Source organism: Alligator mississippiensis, chromosome 6 (assembly GCF_030867095.1).
Source record: "Alligator mississippiensis isolate rAllMis1 chromosome 6, rAllMis1, whole genome shotgun sequence".
Lineage (NCBI taxonomy): Eukaryota > Metazoa > Chordata > Crocodylia > Alligatoridae > Alligator > Alligator mississippiensis.
Genome location: NC_081829.1, coordinates 67,529,023 through 67,543,980, shown reverse-complemented (window position 1 = coordinate 67,543,980; position 14,958 = coordinate 67,529,023).

Here is a 14,958-nt window from a genome sequence, read left to right as displayed (position 1 = left end):
AAACTGGAGCCTGGCTGGCTGGAGCCACACTCCAGCTGCCAACCAGAGCGGCAGGATCACCACAGCTGCAGCTCCTCAAGGCCCCCGGGACCCCAGGTAAGGCTGCTGGGGCCAGCATAGTTTCTGGCCCTAGCCTCCCCTACCCCACCTGGGGTAACCTGCTGTGTGCCAGCCCAGAGGGCACATGGCATGGGTGTTTCCCAAGGACAAATACCAGCAACACAATATGCACCACTGCTTCTTGCCCCTAGGAAAACAAACATCCAGGGGAAAGAAGCTTAGCAAAGGAATACCTTTGTTATGCTCAGTTTGACTCCTAAAGCACTCGGGAGTTCCAGATCTTGAAAAAACTCCAGGAAATACATTCCAAGCTCCAGTCCAAGTTCTCCCTTTTTATGAATCTGTGGCTCACCAGGGTCAGGCACTCTCCTTGGGGCTTTCTTACATTTAGCAATAGTTGACCCATGCTCCATTTCATGTGCTTGGATTGTGACTCTCCTGTTCTTTCAGTCATACTTCTCCCTACCTTTTCTAGGCCTTATGTAGGTCAGAGAGGATGTCTCCAAACTGCAGTTTTTATGGCTTCTCAGATTCTTTCTGTAAAGTGTCACACCTATTCTGGGCAGGGCAGTTTTTGGGAATGTAGCATAATAGGCTTGCCTCTTGGACAAATCCAGACTTGTATAGTCACACAGGTAATATTCCCACACAGTACAGTGTGAAATTTATAACTGATACCATCCTGTCCCAACATCCTCCAGTCATCTTTTTTTTCCAGCAGAATGCCAGATTGAAACATACTTGACTTCCTTGTGAGAATTTGCTTATGTCTATTATACATGAAAATTAATGAAAGACGTAATAGGAAGTGTATAAAACACTGAGACCAGGCCACCTGTGGTTATTAAAGAGCCCCATGTCCTTTTTGATGAGGCAAAAAAAAAAAGGCATTCACTCTGGTGTCCAAGCCAGATTCCATTTGGAGTAACTGCATTTTGTTCATCTAAACTTTCCCTTGTAGTTTCAAGGGGATGGTAACCTTTATGTCCAGTGGTTTTTTCAGACATTGTGAAAGGAAAAACAATATGCAGAAATAAATAAGTGAAGGGAAAAACTCTCACTTTATGTATAATGTTAGAGTAAAATGAGAGTAACTCATTTTTGTCTCTCTGACTCATGCTGTCAGGCAATGAATTATCCAAGATAAGCAACTCTAAAATAGCCACCATAGTATTTTTTAGTCGTATGGCTATTGCTGGCAGTCTGGATATAAATAAACACAAACCATGATTTCACCGTTAACCAGTTGATTGTATATAGTTCATAAGAATAGACGTCCTAGGAACTTGTCTCAGTTCCCCCACTGACTTGCTGTCTGTCCCAACACAAATAAACATGGGACAGTAAAGTTAAAACATATCAGAATTTAGAAGGAATCTAAATGGCAAATGGTAGGATTAGTATGTCCTTTTCCTAAAATCATTTATTATATCATGGTTTTGATGGTTTTAAAGTGAGAAAAAACTCTTATGGTCAATTTCTAGAAAATACGTTTGCACTTTTGTGTAATAGAGACCTAAGAATTTAAATCAGTGTTTTTTTGTGTAGCCCAGGTAACTCCGGTATATATTCCCCTTCTTCAACTGAAAGGAATTGTTAGCTGGCAGGTGTGCTGTGGGGGAACTGCAGACCACTCAGTTTCCCTCTGTCCCTATAGAACCAGGCCAGGACAGTCAGGGGACTTAACTATATACAAATTTATTGACATTAACTTATCACAAGGAAAAGAAACATGGATATAAACATATGTACACTATATATATATCTTAACATAAACAATACCCTCTGGGTAAATGCTATAAAACCTTACCCCAGTGCTCCAGATACAGGCAAGTATATGATCTGAAACAGATAAACCCTAAAATAAACATAGATAGCTAACAGATAAACTATAGATAAGTATTTCGTGTTTAACAAAAGATGAATAACATACCATTTTGCTATAGTTCACCACCAAACAAGATTTAAATACCACTTTAAAGAGCTGTTGATTTTAACTTTTCGTTTTTATGCTATTCATTTGAAAGGTGATAGTATAGTAGAAAGTGGTCTGCCAGTGATGAAGGGAGAACTCAGTCTGCAAAACTAGGAACACTGGCTCTGTTTTGGGCACGCTTCCTGTAGAACTTCCACTTTAACTCCTTCCCCTCTTTTTCCTTTGTTATCAACTTATGCCAGAGTTCAGGAACCTCCTCCCACAAATGCAGGCACACATACTTTCCCAAAGTACATAAGTGCTAATGGCATTTTAGGTATTTGCCATACAAAGAAAACATTTTTTTTTCATAGTGGTTTTGCTCTATTTTTTCACTTGATATCAAAAAGAGGGAGGCTTGGGAAGTTTCAGTGAGATGTGCATTTTTCAAATATAACACTTAGCACCTATGCTGGGAGTGGACAGCGACATTACGGGTTATTTATCTTCATTACAGACATATGTAGGTGCTTAGCCACAAAAAATGAAGCTGATATTGCTGTAATGAAAAGAGAATGACAAAAAATTATCTACTTTCTAATGCAACAGTTTTGATCCCTGAACTCTGTCCCAGCAGCTGGACACATACTAGAAAAAATATTAAACAGTTAGTGACGCAGAGGAAATCACACAAACCAAACCAAACAAGGACACCAAGGGGCACACCAAACTGTATATTTTGAGGTCAACAACTAAACTACTCAGAACTTTGATCATGCTGCTAAGAGCCAAATTGCATCATGTTTGAGCATATACATTTAAAGATAAAACACAGGATGATAAAGCTTTGTTAAGAAATGTTGTGCTTTTCAAAATAATAGGTGGAGAGAACTGGTAATAATTGTGTTAGCATAAACTCCTCAACCAGTAGAAACAAAAAGGCTTCTTGCTTGGTTTCACTGAGCAAGAAGATTTTTCTGAAAAATGTGTTGCAGATTACCTAGAGATCTAATCTCTAGTAAATTCTCAAGAAACCTTGTTCTCAGGGGCTACTGATGCCTTTAACTCTGCTGCTGCCTTCCCATGGCACATTAAGAGGGGTTGTTTTTTTTGGTTCCCCCACCCTGTTTTTTGAAAACTGCAGTGTATGAGAGGGGCTGGATTGGATGGAGTAGATGTTCTTGTGGACCCTTATGGACAGATGTTCAGTCAAGATTGCAGAGGATTGAACTCAACGACCCTTCTAGTTCTATGTCTCTGTATAGGCTACTTGCAGATGGTTTTTTTGTTTTTAAACACTCTGGTGCTTTACTTTAAATTTGGTGATCTTCCACACTGAGCCCAGTGCATGCCCAGAATAGGCAGCACCTTAGTTGTACCCAGTTCATCTGATGTCTGTATAGATCAGGTGCCTTAGTAGGGATTTTTTGGCACTTTTCTGTAGTAACTGATTGATATAGCTTTAGCTAAAAGCGCCAAAAAGCCCCACTGAAGCACCCGATCTATACAGATACTGCAGAGCCAAGTCAAAGTAATGCATTACTGCTTCCAGTAAAGTGTGAGTTGTTTGTTTGTTTTCAACATCTGCAAGCAGTATCTCAGAAAAAAAAAGTGCTTGATTAGTAGGGCTGTGCAAAATTACACTGGTTGTTTCGATTCGACACTGTTTCGACTAATTTCAAGCTCTGAACACTGAGATCAAATCAAAATTAAGGGCTTCAAAACAGCCTCGAAACAAAACGAGGCTAGTCAAAATGTTTTGAGTTTCAAAGCCAGCAGTGAGAGATGCGGGAGAACCAGGACTGCGCTCCCAGCACCAGCTGGGAGTGCAGCCCTTGTTTTCCCCATCTCCCACTGCCGGAAGCCGATAACAGCACAGGGGAAGGGAACTGAGCCTGGGCTCAGTGCTCCACCCCAGTGCTGCGATCCAGCAGGCGGCACTGCGATCCGGTGGTGGTGGGAGGGGGTGGAGAGTCAGCCCAGCTGGGCTCACTTCCCTCCTGCGCTGCAATCGGGTGTGGTGGGAAATGAGCCTAGTTGGGCTGACTCTCTGCCCCCGCACCCCAGCAAAATATCAAAACAGCATCGAAACAGCCTTTCAGTTTCAATGGAACGGAACGGAACAGCTGTTTCAAATTGAAATGAAATTTGAAACGGAACGCTGTTCCATCAAACCATCAAAACTAAAGGCAAAACAGAATGGTGCTGTTTCGCACAGCCTTATTTATGTAATACTTGTTAAAACTCTGTTAGCGACTAGGTAATTTTAAATCCACTACTGATTGTATCTGTCTTGATAGGCAGGCCTCTGAGTGGTTAACTTGTGGCCCCCAGGCTCCTAGTCTGGCTGCCACTCCCTTCATCACTCCTTTTCTGCAGCCAGAATATCTGGGCTCCCTCCTCCAGTTTCTGTTTCCTGTTCCCCTGCCTGCATAGGGAGGGGTGGGGGAGAAGGCAGGGCAGGGCAGCAGGTGGGCCAAGGCAGCCTGTGCCCAGGAGGCTCCCTCTCAAATGAGGTAGTATATTTAAAAAAAAATAAACAGAAGAGTTTTACAAATGGAGGAAAGTGTGTTTTGTTTGTTTTTTAATGATGCCAGTACTCTTAGAAACAAGTAAGTCAGAAAATGTTTGTTTTGGTAGGTACTACTGTTCTGTTGCTATTTGCAATGCAGGAGAGTAATAATAGGTGTACTGAGATTTTTTTTTTAATTCAATTTTATACTCTTTGTTACATGAAGCTTATCGCATGTCTCTTTTTCTGCCCACCCTGTGCCTTAATTCATTCTGAGACTAATTTTGCAATCTGCACCTCCAACTTCCATGTAAAAATAAGGCTAAGTCTCAGTGTAACAAAATTTAAACGTTCCTGTACTGTAAAGAGCCAGGAACTCAAGAAATTTGATTGTTCTCAGGAAGGTAAAGGATAAGCCAAGTAAAAAGGTATCACTAAACACACCATGTTCAAAAGAACTCTTTGTTCACAAGAGATTCAGTGATACCTATTGTGCATATAAAACAACTTACATTTTATTCCAGGAATCATAGGGTATGACTGAAACTCTCTAATTTTCTCAGAATAAAGTGTTAGTTGCCCTAAATGCAGAAGAGGTCCTGGAAGTTATTTTTAACAATGCTTTTAGCACAGTGGGCCTAATTATAAGAGAAAAGTCTGTGCTTGTATTTCTTTTTTCCACGTTCTTTTGTGTTCCCAACACACATTGACTTTGTAAACAACTGAGGATCATGTAAATGATCTTTTTTTTTTTTTTTTTAAAGAAAAACTTGCTCATCATAGACATGGTGCTGTCTATGCTACTCTAACAGGTCAGCAACCTTAGAAATATCAGGGAAAAGAACTGTGGCAAACCAACATGACACTGCCATAATGAGATGTATTCGATTTGTTTCTGAAATCATGTTTCTCTTTCTGCCTCCTGGTAACGAGGTAGCTAGAGCCTTTACAAAAAAAAAATTGTCCTCACAGTTTAACCCTTTCCTTTATAAAACTCTTAAATACTTTGGAAATCAATATTTTTAAATTGTTGTTTTTTAAATTATCAAGAATGTCTTAAATTTTGTAATCTGTAGTTTTAGCTTGGCATCATAATTACAGCTTTTCAACATCAAAGGTTTAAACAAACCTTGGCTTATTTGCCTGAGAGTAAACTCATGGGCCACATCCACACATGCAGGCATGTACAGCTACAAACCTGTTTGTGGCACCACAAACCGCATGCCTTGCATGTTAAACCATGGTCCATGCTACTAATTTGCAGTGTAGCAAGCAGCAGAATTTGCTACCAGGACTTACTGGTAGCCATAGGAGTCAAATCCAGGAGCACCTAAGTTGTACCATTTAGATGCAACTTTGTGTTGCCATTGGTGTAGAGATACACCTCAGCACTCCTAAAAGCTTTCTGGCAGATGACTTGGGCCACAGCTTATTTCACTGCTGAACTAATCACTATCTTCAGCTTGCAAGGAGGGAGCAAAATAATAGCTGTACAACCTGGGTGGCGAATTGGCTGGAGGGTCGCACCCAGAGAGTCGTGGTGGATGGGTCGGTTTTGACCTGGAAGGGTGTGGGCAGTGGGGTCCCGCAGGGTTCGGTCCTTGGACCGATACTCTTTAATGTCTTCATCAGCGACTTGGGCAAGGGAGTGAAATGTACTCTGTCCAAGTTTGCAGATGACACAAAGCTATGGGGAGAAGTGGACACACCGGAGGGCAGGGAACAGCTGCAAGCAGATCTGGACAGGTTGGACAAGTGGGCAGAAAACAACAGAATGCAGTTCAACAAGGAGAAATGCAAAGTGCTGCACCTAGGGAGGAAAAATGTCCAGCACACCTACAGCCTAGGGAATGACCTGCTGGGTGGCACGGAAGTGGAAAGGAATCTTGGAGTCCTAGTGGACTCCAAGATGAACATGAGTCGGCAGTGTGATGAAGCCATCAAAAAAGCCAATGGCACTTTATCGTGCATCAGCAGATGCATGACGAATAGGTCCAAGGAGGTGATACTTCCCCTCTATCGGGCACTGGTCAGACCGCAGTTGGAGTACTGCGTGCAATTCTGGGCACCGCAATTCAAGAGGGATGCGGATAACCTGGAGAGGGTCCAGAGAAGGGCCACTCGTATGGTTAAGGGCTTGCAGGCCAAGCCCTACAAGGAGAGACTAGAGAAACTGGATCTTTTCAGCCTCCGCAAGAGAAGGTTGAGAGGCGACCTTGTGGCCGCCTATAAGTTCATCACGGGGGCACAGAAGGGAATTGGTGAGTATTTATTCACCAAGGCGCCCCCGGGGGTTACAAGAAATAATGGCCACAAGCTAGCAGAGAGCAGATTTAAATTGGACATGAGGAAGAACTTCACAGTTCGAGTGGCCAGGGTCTGGAACGGGCTCCCAAGGGAGGTGGTGCTCTCCCCTACCCTGGGGGTCTTCAAGAGGAGGTTAGATGAGCATCTAGCTGGTGTCATCTAGACCCAGCACTCTTTCCTGCTTATGCAGGGGGTCGGACTCGATGATCTATTGAGGTCCCTTCTAACCCTAACATCTATGAATCTATGAACCTCCCTATTCCTCTAGGTTAAGGTTGTCAAATACATGGTTTGTGGGGCTTCTCACAAGCTGGAACACCCAGCTCCATGGACCAGATCAGCCTACAGAGTCCACTGCTGCAGCTGCCAAAGCCCCTATTGCAGCAGCAGCATTATTAATCTGAGTAGTTTCTGTGCAGCTCTGCAACCCAGGGAGTTAATGCTGCTCATTCCACCTATCCACCCTTGGCTTCCCTCCTTACCTGCTGCTGAAATCAATTGCTCTTGGTGACTAAGACCACTGGCAATGGAAAAGTGGTGGAGAGGGGAGCTCTGGCAGCTATAGGGATTAACCTGCAAACAGCAGCAGCAATGTTATCTGGTCCATGGCAAGCAGTCCAGATCTGGCTCATAGGGCCAATGACTTTAACACTCCTGCTCTAGGCCAGGATGTGGCTCGACCAGAGAAGGAGGGGTCCCTATACCTTCCAAAGTATAATTGACCCTAGCTTTTAAGCAGACCATCAAAGTGGAGGGGAGCCTCTCTCTTTCTTTCACCCCACACTTGTTCACTGCACAAACTGTTTTTAGTCAATTCTTAATTGGGAAAATCCTTTAAAGAGAGTTTGTTTTATTAAGCACTGAGTAAGGACTATAGTTGCTGGCCTGTTTGGAAGCAGTGCATATTGAAGTCTCAATATGGCTGAACTACTGAGAAGCAAAAAAAAAACTAAACAAAACAAACAAACAAAAAAACAAACAAAAAAAATTCTACCTCCTGAAATCTGCCACATATATATGAGTGGATGGGAAATGTTTATTTGCTTAGCCAGTTCAGCTTGCCAGTTCTTTTAAAAATGTTTGCTTTGAAATTTCCACTTCCTCACTGGTGTTTTTGATGAACCAAAGCATGCTGAGTTTAAAAATAGCCAAAGTTATCCGTATATTAAACCACACCTAGAAGTTTACCTTTTCACAGTGATGAGTGTAAGCTTGCTTAAAAGAGCTACAAGTAAGGAGCACAGACAATTAGTTTATTTGCTAAATCAAAATATGAAAATGTGCCTAGTACTTCACCAAATGTTCTGTCAGCAGTCACAATGATCTTTCTGATGACGGTGTAGAATTTCTCAACTAGTGGGTTGTGACATATATACTGCCTGTTGCTTTTCACATGTTTCATTTGACTGAGATTGGCAGCAGTGCAGTGCCACTTGTGCTTAAGTACCAGAACTAAAGCAGGGGTAAAAACTGGATTTGTATAAAGATTCCAGGCTTTGTGCACACAGCTGTCTGAACACGTTGCCCAAGGTTCTTACCATCGCAAACTGTTATTTTATACAGCTACTACAACGTGGAGAAAGGTGGTTTATGTGTTCTACTATTTTTGCATCTCCACTGATTTGTATTTAAGGCCTCACCACTTGAAAGTCTTCACTGATTTGGGGTGCCTTATTGTTCAGGTATCCTGCTTGAGACTTAGCCTTGGTTGATGTTAGTTGAGTCTATAGATCAGGCCTTTAAGGGCAAGATCCAAATCAATCCTGTAGGAACCTTCACTTAAGCATTGCAAGGCCTAAAATGTAGGTTTACTGTCCCAGGAAGATGTTTGAAATCAATATGGTTACATACCTAGTATCTATCTACAACAAATAGGAAGACCTAATCTTTTCTCAAACATGATGCAGAATGGCTAGGTGCTAACTGTGGGGGAGCCTGAAGTTCACCAAAAGGGAATACTAAGCACAGCGTGCCTGAACTACTGCTTTCTCCAGGGCTTAGGTAACTAAGGATGCCTGTACACGAGGCTGCTCCAACGCATTGTAATTATAGCACATGGCAGGGTCTGTTAATTGAGTCTGCTGAAGCATGGTACTTACTGAGCTCCATCAGCCTCACACATCGTGTGCATCAGCATCCCTGCACTTCAAAATGGTGGCAGGGGTGTTTGAACTAAAGCTATTCAAAGAGCTTTAGTTCAAGCGTTCCTGTTACCATTTTGAAGCATGGGGATGCTGATACACTGCAGCGCTTTTAAGTGGAGCAGCTCTAATTAAAGTGCCACTTCCCTTCCCCCCCCAAGCACATGCAACAGTGCCTGTTGCATGGTGGGGAGGGGGGATATGTCAGGCCTGCAGCCTTGAACCCAGGGGTCTTGATGTCAGAATGTCTCTGGTAATTCTGCCTCTTTCCTGACCTCCTACTTCCCTTACGTAGCCAGTTTCTGGATTTGATCACCTCTCAATCTCCTAGTTTCCTGATCCAGTTTGTCCCTGAACTCTGATTGTCTTCTCTGACTCTGGCTTGTAACTCCATCCAGTACTCTTGTTGTCATGGGGGGTCAGGCCAACTCTCAGGATCTCAATATTGCGCTGTTAGACGGGAGGGTGTGACACAATTGCACTTATACAAAACATATACAAATCAATTAGGTATATAGACACACACATTACCAGCTCAGGCACATACACATCCAAACCAGCCTAGGCACATGCATACTTATCACCAATTCAAACTATACACCCCAAAAGTTAGACACAAATCACTAATTCGTATATCATGTACACAATTCCATATATATAGATATAGATATACACACACACACAGTCACACTAGCAACTCATATACACACATGTTCAAAATAACCAGTCTAGGTTCATGCACACCTATCACCAGTTTAAGCCCATACACGCTACACACACCAAATTTAGACAGAATCAGTTACCAGTTACTAACACCTGCATATCCAATACACATACATGGATTACTAATTCATATACCACACACACACACACACACACACACACAATGATATCTATATATGTATATATGTGTGTATTCACTAATTCACACACATACCACCCACCTACACATACACACAGGTAAGTTCCTAAGTTGGGTGTTGTGACGTGTATGTATGTATGTGCTTGGTGTACTTGGGATACCTGGGGAAAGGTTAAGGTAAGAAAGTAGAAGTGTAGGGAGTTAAAGTTACCAGGACCGGGATTAGAACTGGTAGACTACAGGAGCCTGGGCTGAAGAACTGAGGCTCGGGTGTAACTTTAGGTTAATTGATCTTAATTGATTAAAAGACAACAATGCCCAAAGCCTGCAGAACAGGGAAGCATGCAGCACAGAGTCTGGGGCTGGAGCCAGAGCTATGGGGGAGCTGAAAAGGTAGGTAGGAAGAGGGGAAAATGGGACTAAGGGAAAGTGTGGGTGTTAAAGAGGGACTCTGGGTGTGGGGAGCCAGAGGACGGCTTTGGGGCAGCTAGAGAAGTTGCAGGGAGTGGCAGTAGGTGCTGGAAGCTGGAAAAAAGCTCCAGCTGCTGGAGAAAACTACAGGACAGCTAAGAGGAGCTGGGAAGCTGCAGGAAAACGGGGCGGGGGGAGATTACAGAAGGTGCAGGGGCAGCCTGAAAACAGAGATGGACAGCAGAAAATCATAGGAAAAGCAGCAGACAGCAGGGCAGCAGGAAAGCAGAGAAAGGCAGTAGAAAGTCACAGGGAAAAGGCAGTAGGACCAGAGGAGGCTGAGAGGTGGCAGAAAAGGGGAGATGGAATTGGGAGGAGATTGGGAAACTAGTGGAGAGGGTGGGGACTGGAGTTGAGAGAGAGAGAGAAAATAAGGCTGGAATTTAAGATAGGGAAGGAACTGGGATTCAGTAAAACATGACCTAACTTGGGGTTGCAAATGACAGTGGTTTTATTGAACAGGGGAGATGGTGACACAATGTCAAATTGGTTCCCTTGCAGCCACCCACCCACCCACACAATGACAGCAGAGGTTAGAGAGGCTTGGTGCAGGGGCTGAAGTCCACTGAAGTCCAAGAGGAGAGAGAGAGACAGTTCAAATTGTAGGAGGAGGTATGCAGGTAATATCTACCTATCTAGGCTGGAAAGGGGTCCTTGTCCAGTAGGTGTTGTCCAGAGCGGGGTCTCTGTCAGGGCCTCTGGGTGGATAGGTGGTGTGGCATGGTGCTGGTCCAGATGGAGAGGGCATCCCACTGGGTCTGTCTTCACTGCCCCTTTTTATAGGGGCAGACCTTGTGTGACAATAGTGACAGGAGGCATGCCAAGGCAAGGGTCAGCTCCTGGCGTACTGAGCATGTGTGCTCCATGCAGGGACGTGCAGTTTTGGATGTCTGTAATGGTGAGAGTTGCTGGTTTTGCAGGGTCCTTTGTCTTTCATATGCTGGTCTTGTCTCTGTTCCTGGGTGATGTCCATGGTTCCTGGATGAATCAATGCAAGGTGATGGCCCAGTCATTACAGGCCATTCAGTAGAGGCCTACTACCATTGAATTTCAATCATTTCCAATCATACTCATTCATCCGGGAACCAATTTACATGGGAGGGTAAACTCATACAGTTGCAACACAGGGGATGCCCAGGCAGAGGACAGAAGATGGAGGTTTGACATATAAAATGGAAACCTGGCATGACTTTGGTTTACTTACAAACACGGGCCTAAACCATACAATATCCATATGAAACAATAAAAATCAATATGAAAATGATAATAATACAATATACAACAGTAAGAATCAATACAAACCTAATAATAATACAATATAAAACAGTGAATATTCAAAACCAAAAACTTGCTACCAAAATAAAAATGTTTAAAGCTTATCCTAAGTCTAAGCTCATTTATACTGGTCTATAGGGAATAGAAAGGGAGAGAAAAAGTCAGAAATGGTTGGGGAAAGGGGAGGGAATGCATTTTAAAATAAATAAAAAAAAGAAAAAACGGGGGTTTTGCTACACCCTTGATTCCTGATTGGCCACCAGGCCTAGCCACCCATCCCATGCACTGACACTAAGTGGGACTTCATAGTTGCACAAGTACAATTTTTGGTATTTATGCACAATTTGAATACTAATGTATTCCACATGTATTCCACATGTTTTTCAGCTACATAATGCCAGTGCTAATCATGAACTCACTATCACTTTAAACAGTCAGCCTCTCAAATTCGAAATCCACCCAGTTTATCTTGAAGTCACTCTTGACCAGATTTTAACTTATAAATCACATCTCTAGAAAACTGCTTTGAAAATCCAAACAAGGAATAACCTACTTGCCAAACTTGCAGGGTCCATTTGTGATGTCATTGCCTCAGTGTTGCGTTCATCTGCTCTTGCACTGTGTTATTCAGTTGCAGAATATGGGGCCCCTGTATGGGCTTGTTCATCACAGAGCAAAATAGTGGAAACCCAACTGCATGCTATAATGTGCCTTGTGTCAGGCACATTGCACCCCACTCCACTCCCATGGTTACCAGTGTAACAGGCAGTTTAAAGGGCACTTACCTTCAGGGTGTCCTGCATCGGGTTCTGCCTAAATGCTTGAAGAACACTGTACCAGGAACTACCATCAATTTTCGTAGTATATTATCCTCAGCAGGAGGATTAAAAATTCAAAACTCAGTTTGGGAGCCCAGGAAAATTCCAGGCCAGGGATTGGCTGGGCAGCTCCCCTTAAACCCAGGGTGGTAGGAAGAGGCATGCGCTGAGTGAAGATTCATAAATTCATAGATTGTTAGGGTCTGGAAGGGATCTTGTAGATCGTTGGGTCCAGTCCCCCTGCACTAGGCAGGAAAAGACAACTGGGGTCAGGTGACCCCAGCAAGGTGACCATGCAGTCTCCTTTTGAAGATTTCCAGGGTAGGTGACTGCAACACCTCTGGAGGGAGCTTATTCCACTGTCTGGACACCCTAACTGTGAAAGATTTTTTCTGGAATTGAGCCTGAAGCAGCTTTCCAGGAGTTTGTATCCATTGCTCCTGCTCTTCCCCAGGGGTGCTCTACTGAACAGCTAGCTGTTCACAGAGTTCTTGATGGTGGGGAAGAGCCTGCAGCATGGTCCCACCCTGCAGCTGCTTGCTGAACTGTGAGCAGGCAGGGAGCCAGTAGAGCACCTAAGGGTCAAGTAGGAGAGAGCAGCCCCTAGAACAAACTCTCAGAGTTTGTGAGCTGGCTTGACAAATTCCTTTGGGTGAGGACATAGACCCGGGGAGCCCATAACCCTGGGATGCCGATTCCCTGCTGGGTTTGGAAACTTAGGGGTTGGTAAAAGAGTGATTAAACCTTGTGTGAGTGGCCAGGGAAAGGACTGGGGCAGAACTGTGTCAGTTTGGTGGAAAGCGATGACAGCAAGGGAAAGTTCCCAGGACACCTGTAAAAACTAAGACCCAGGAAGGCACTACCTGAGGGGAAGCCTCTGTGTGCCTAAGGGCATTTTTACATGTGCAAGAGCCACAAAGCCGGGCACTTTGAAAAGTGTACAGTGCTGTGATGCTTTCAGTTGTATAAGTGACAAAATGTGCATCAGAGCTTAAAAAATGGTGGTGGCGCACTTTTGAACTAAAACACTTTGGTGGTGCTTTAGCTCAAAATTGCACCACTGCCATTTTCTGCGTGCTGATGTGTATTTCGCTGTTTATACAACTGCATACGGTGGAGTGCATTGCACCTCAGCTCATGTGCAGACCAGACTTGATTAATTGAGTCTGCTCAGAAGCAGCGGATCCCTGGCTCATTGCCAAACAAAAAAGTATGTATATAAATGCCCTAAGTGTCTAAAGGGGAAGAGAGACCAGAGGTGCTGTCTGGCCTGCCTGTGGGTGAGTGGTTTGAAATGGGGGAAGAAAACTAAGGGAAAGAGAAATTCTGGCCCAGGTGAGGTTACAAGACAGGAAAAGGGGCTGAAGCTGTGCAACCAGAGTGCGCAGTGAAAGTTTCAAGGCATATAACTACTAGGGGTTTCCAGACTGTGTGGTTGCTAGTGTCCATGGCATACAGCTTGAGTATTCAAGGGCCATAGCATCCCAGCTGTGCAGGCACAGCGTGCTCTTTCTGTGTGCGCTTAATTGTGTAAATAGCTCTGTGGGCTTGGAGAGGCAGCACACAGGCAGAGAAGCATGTACCGAGGTGTGTGGGGAAGAAACTGTGTTTTGCAGGGGTCTGGAGTGAGAACAGCCTCTGCAGCCTGCGAGACGCTTAGGCCTACATGGTATAGCTTAAGACAGCTGGAGCCCTCAAAGCAAGTAATGAGAGGAGTGAGGGCATAAGTTGGGGGAAAAGGTTTATTAGTTGTGAATAATTAATTAGGGGATTATATATGGAGTATTTACCATAGTGTATAAGTTATTAGCTTTGTATCCATCAACTTGATCATCTCTTAAGTGTAAATAGTTATTAACTACTATTTTTGTATAAATTCACCCTGTTGTATTGTAAGTAAAGTATTTAAAACTTTTTATATCATTTAATATTCATTTGCATATTATAATTATTCCCTGTATATAATTAAATTCTGTAAATAGCTACTTCCGAGTCTGCAACGGTCTCTCCTTTGCAAAAGGGAACCCCTACTCTCAGGGAGCCTCTGGCCACTCCTAAGTGAACTGAGCAGGGGTAAAGCTACTTGGCACCCCAGATCCCGAACATCTGGACATGGCTGCAGGTAGCACTGCGTGCTAAGGGTTACACCAGTATTCAGGAACATTGCCACTCCCCATCTCCACCATACAAATGCTGTAGTAAACTTACTAGCCAGACTCTGGGATAATCCTACACTGGCAGAGCACTGAGACATATTACACCCATCAATAGTTTGGCTCCCTTCAAAACTCCCAATATGGTCCACCCTTTCAAAAACCCTTTGACTTTTTCTTACTTACTCAATGGCATGAAGAGCGGTCAGCACAAGCACCAATCAGTCAGCACATCATCTCTGACCCTGCAGTTTGTCAACCAGGATTTAACTGGCCACTCTGTTATTGGGCACTTCTCAACATTTTTCAAAATGGACAGGGTCACTGTGCCTCAAGCCTATACCAATGGGACATTCTCAATGACAACAAATGCCCTTGTGGACAAGTTCAAACCATGTCTCACATAGTTGACTTGTGTCCATTTACAATATTACCTGGTGGTCT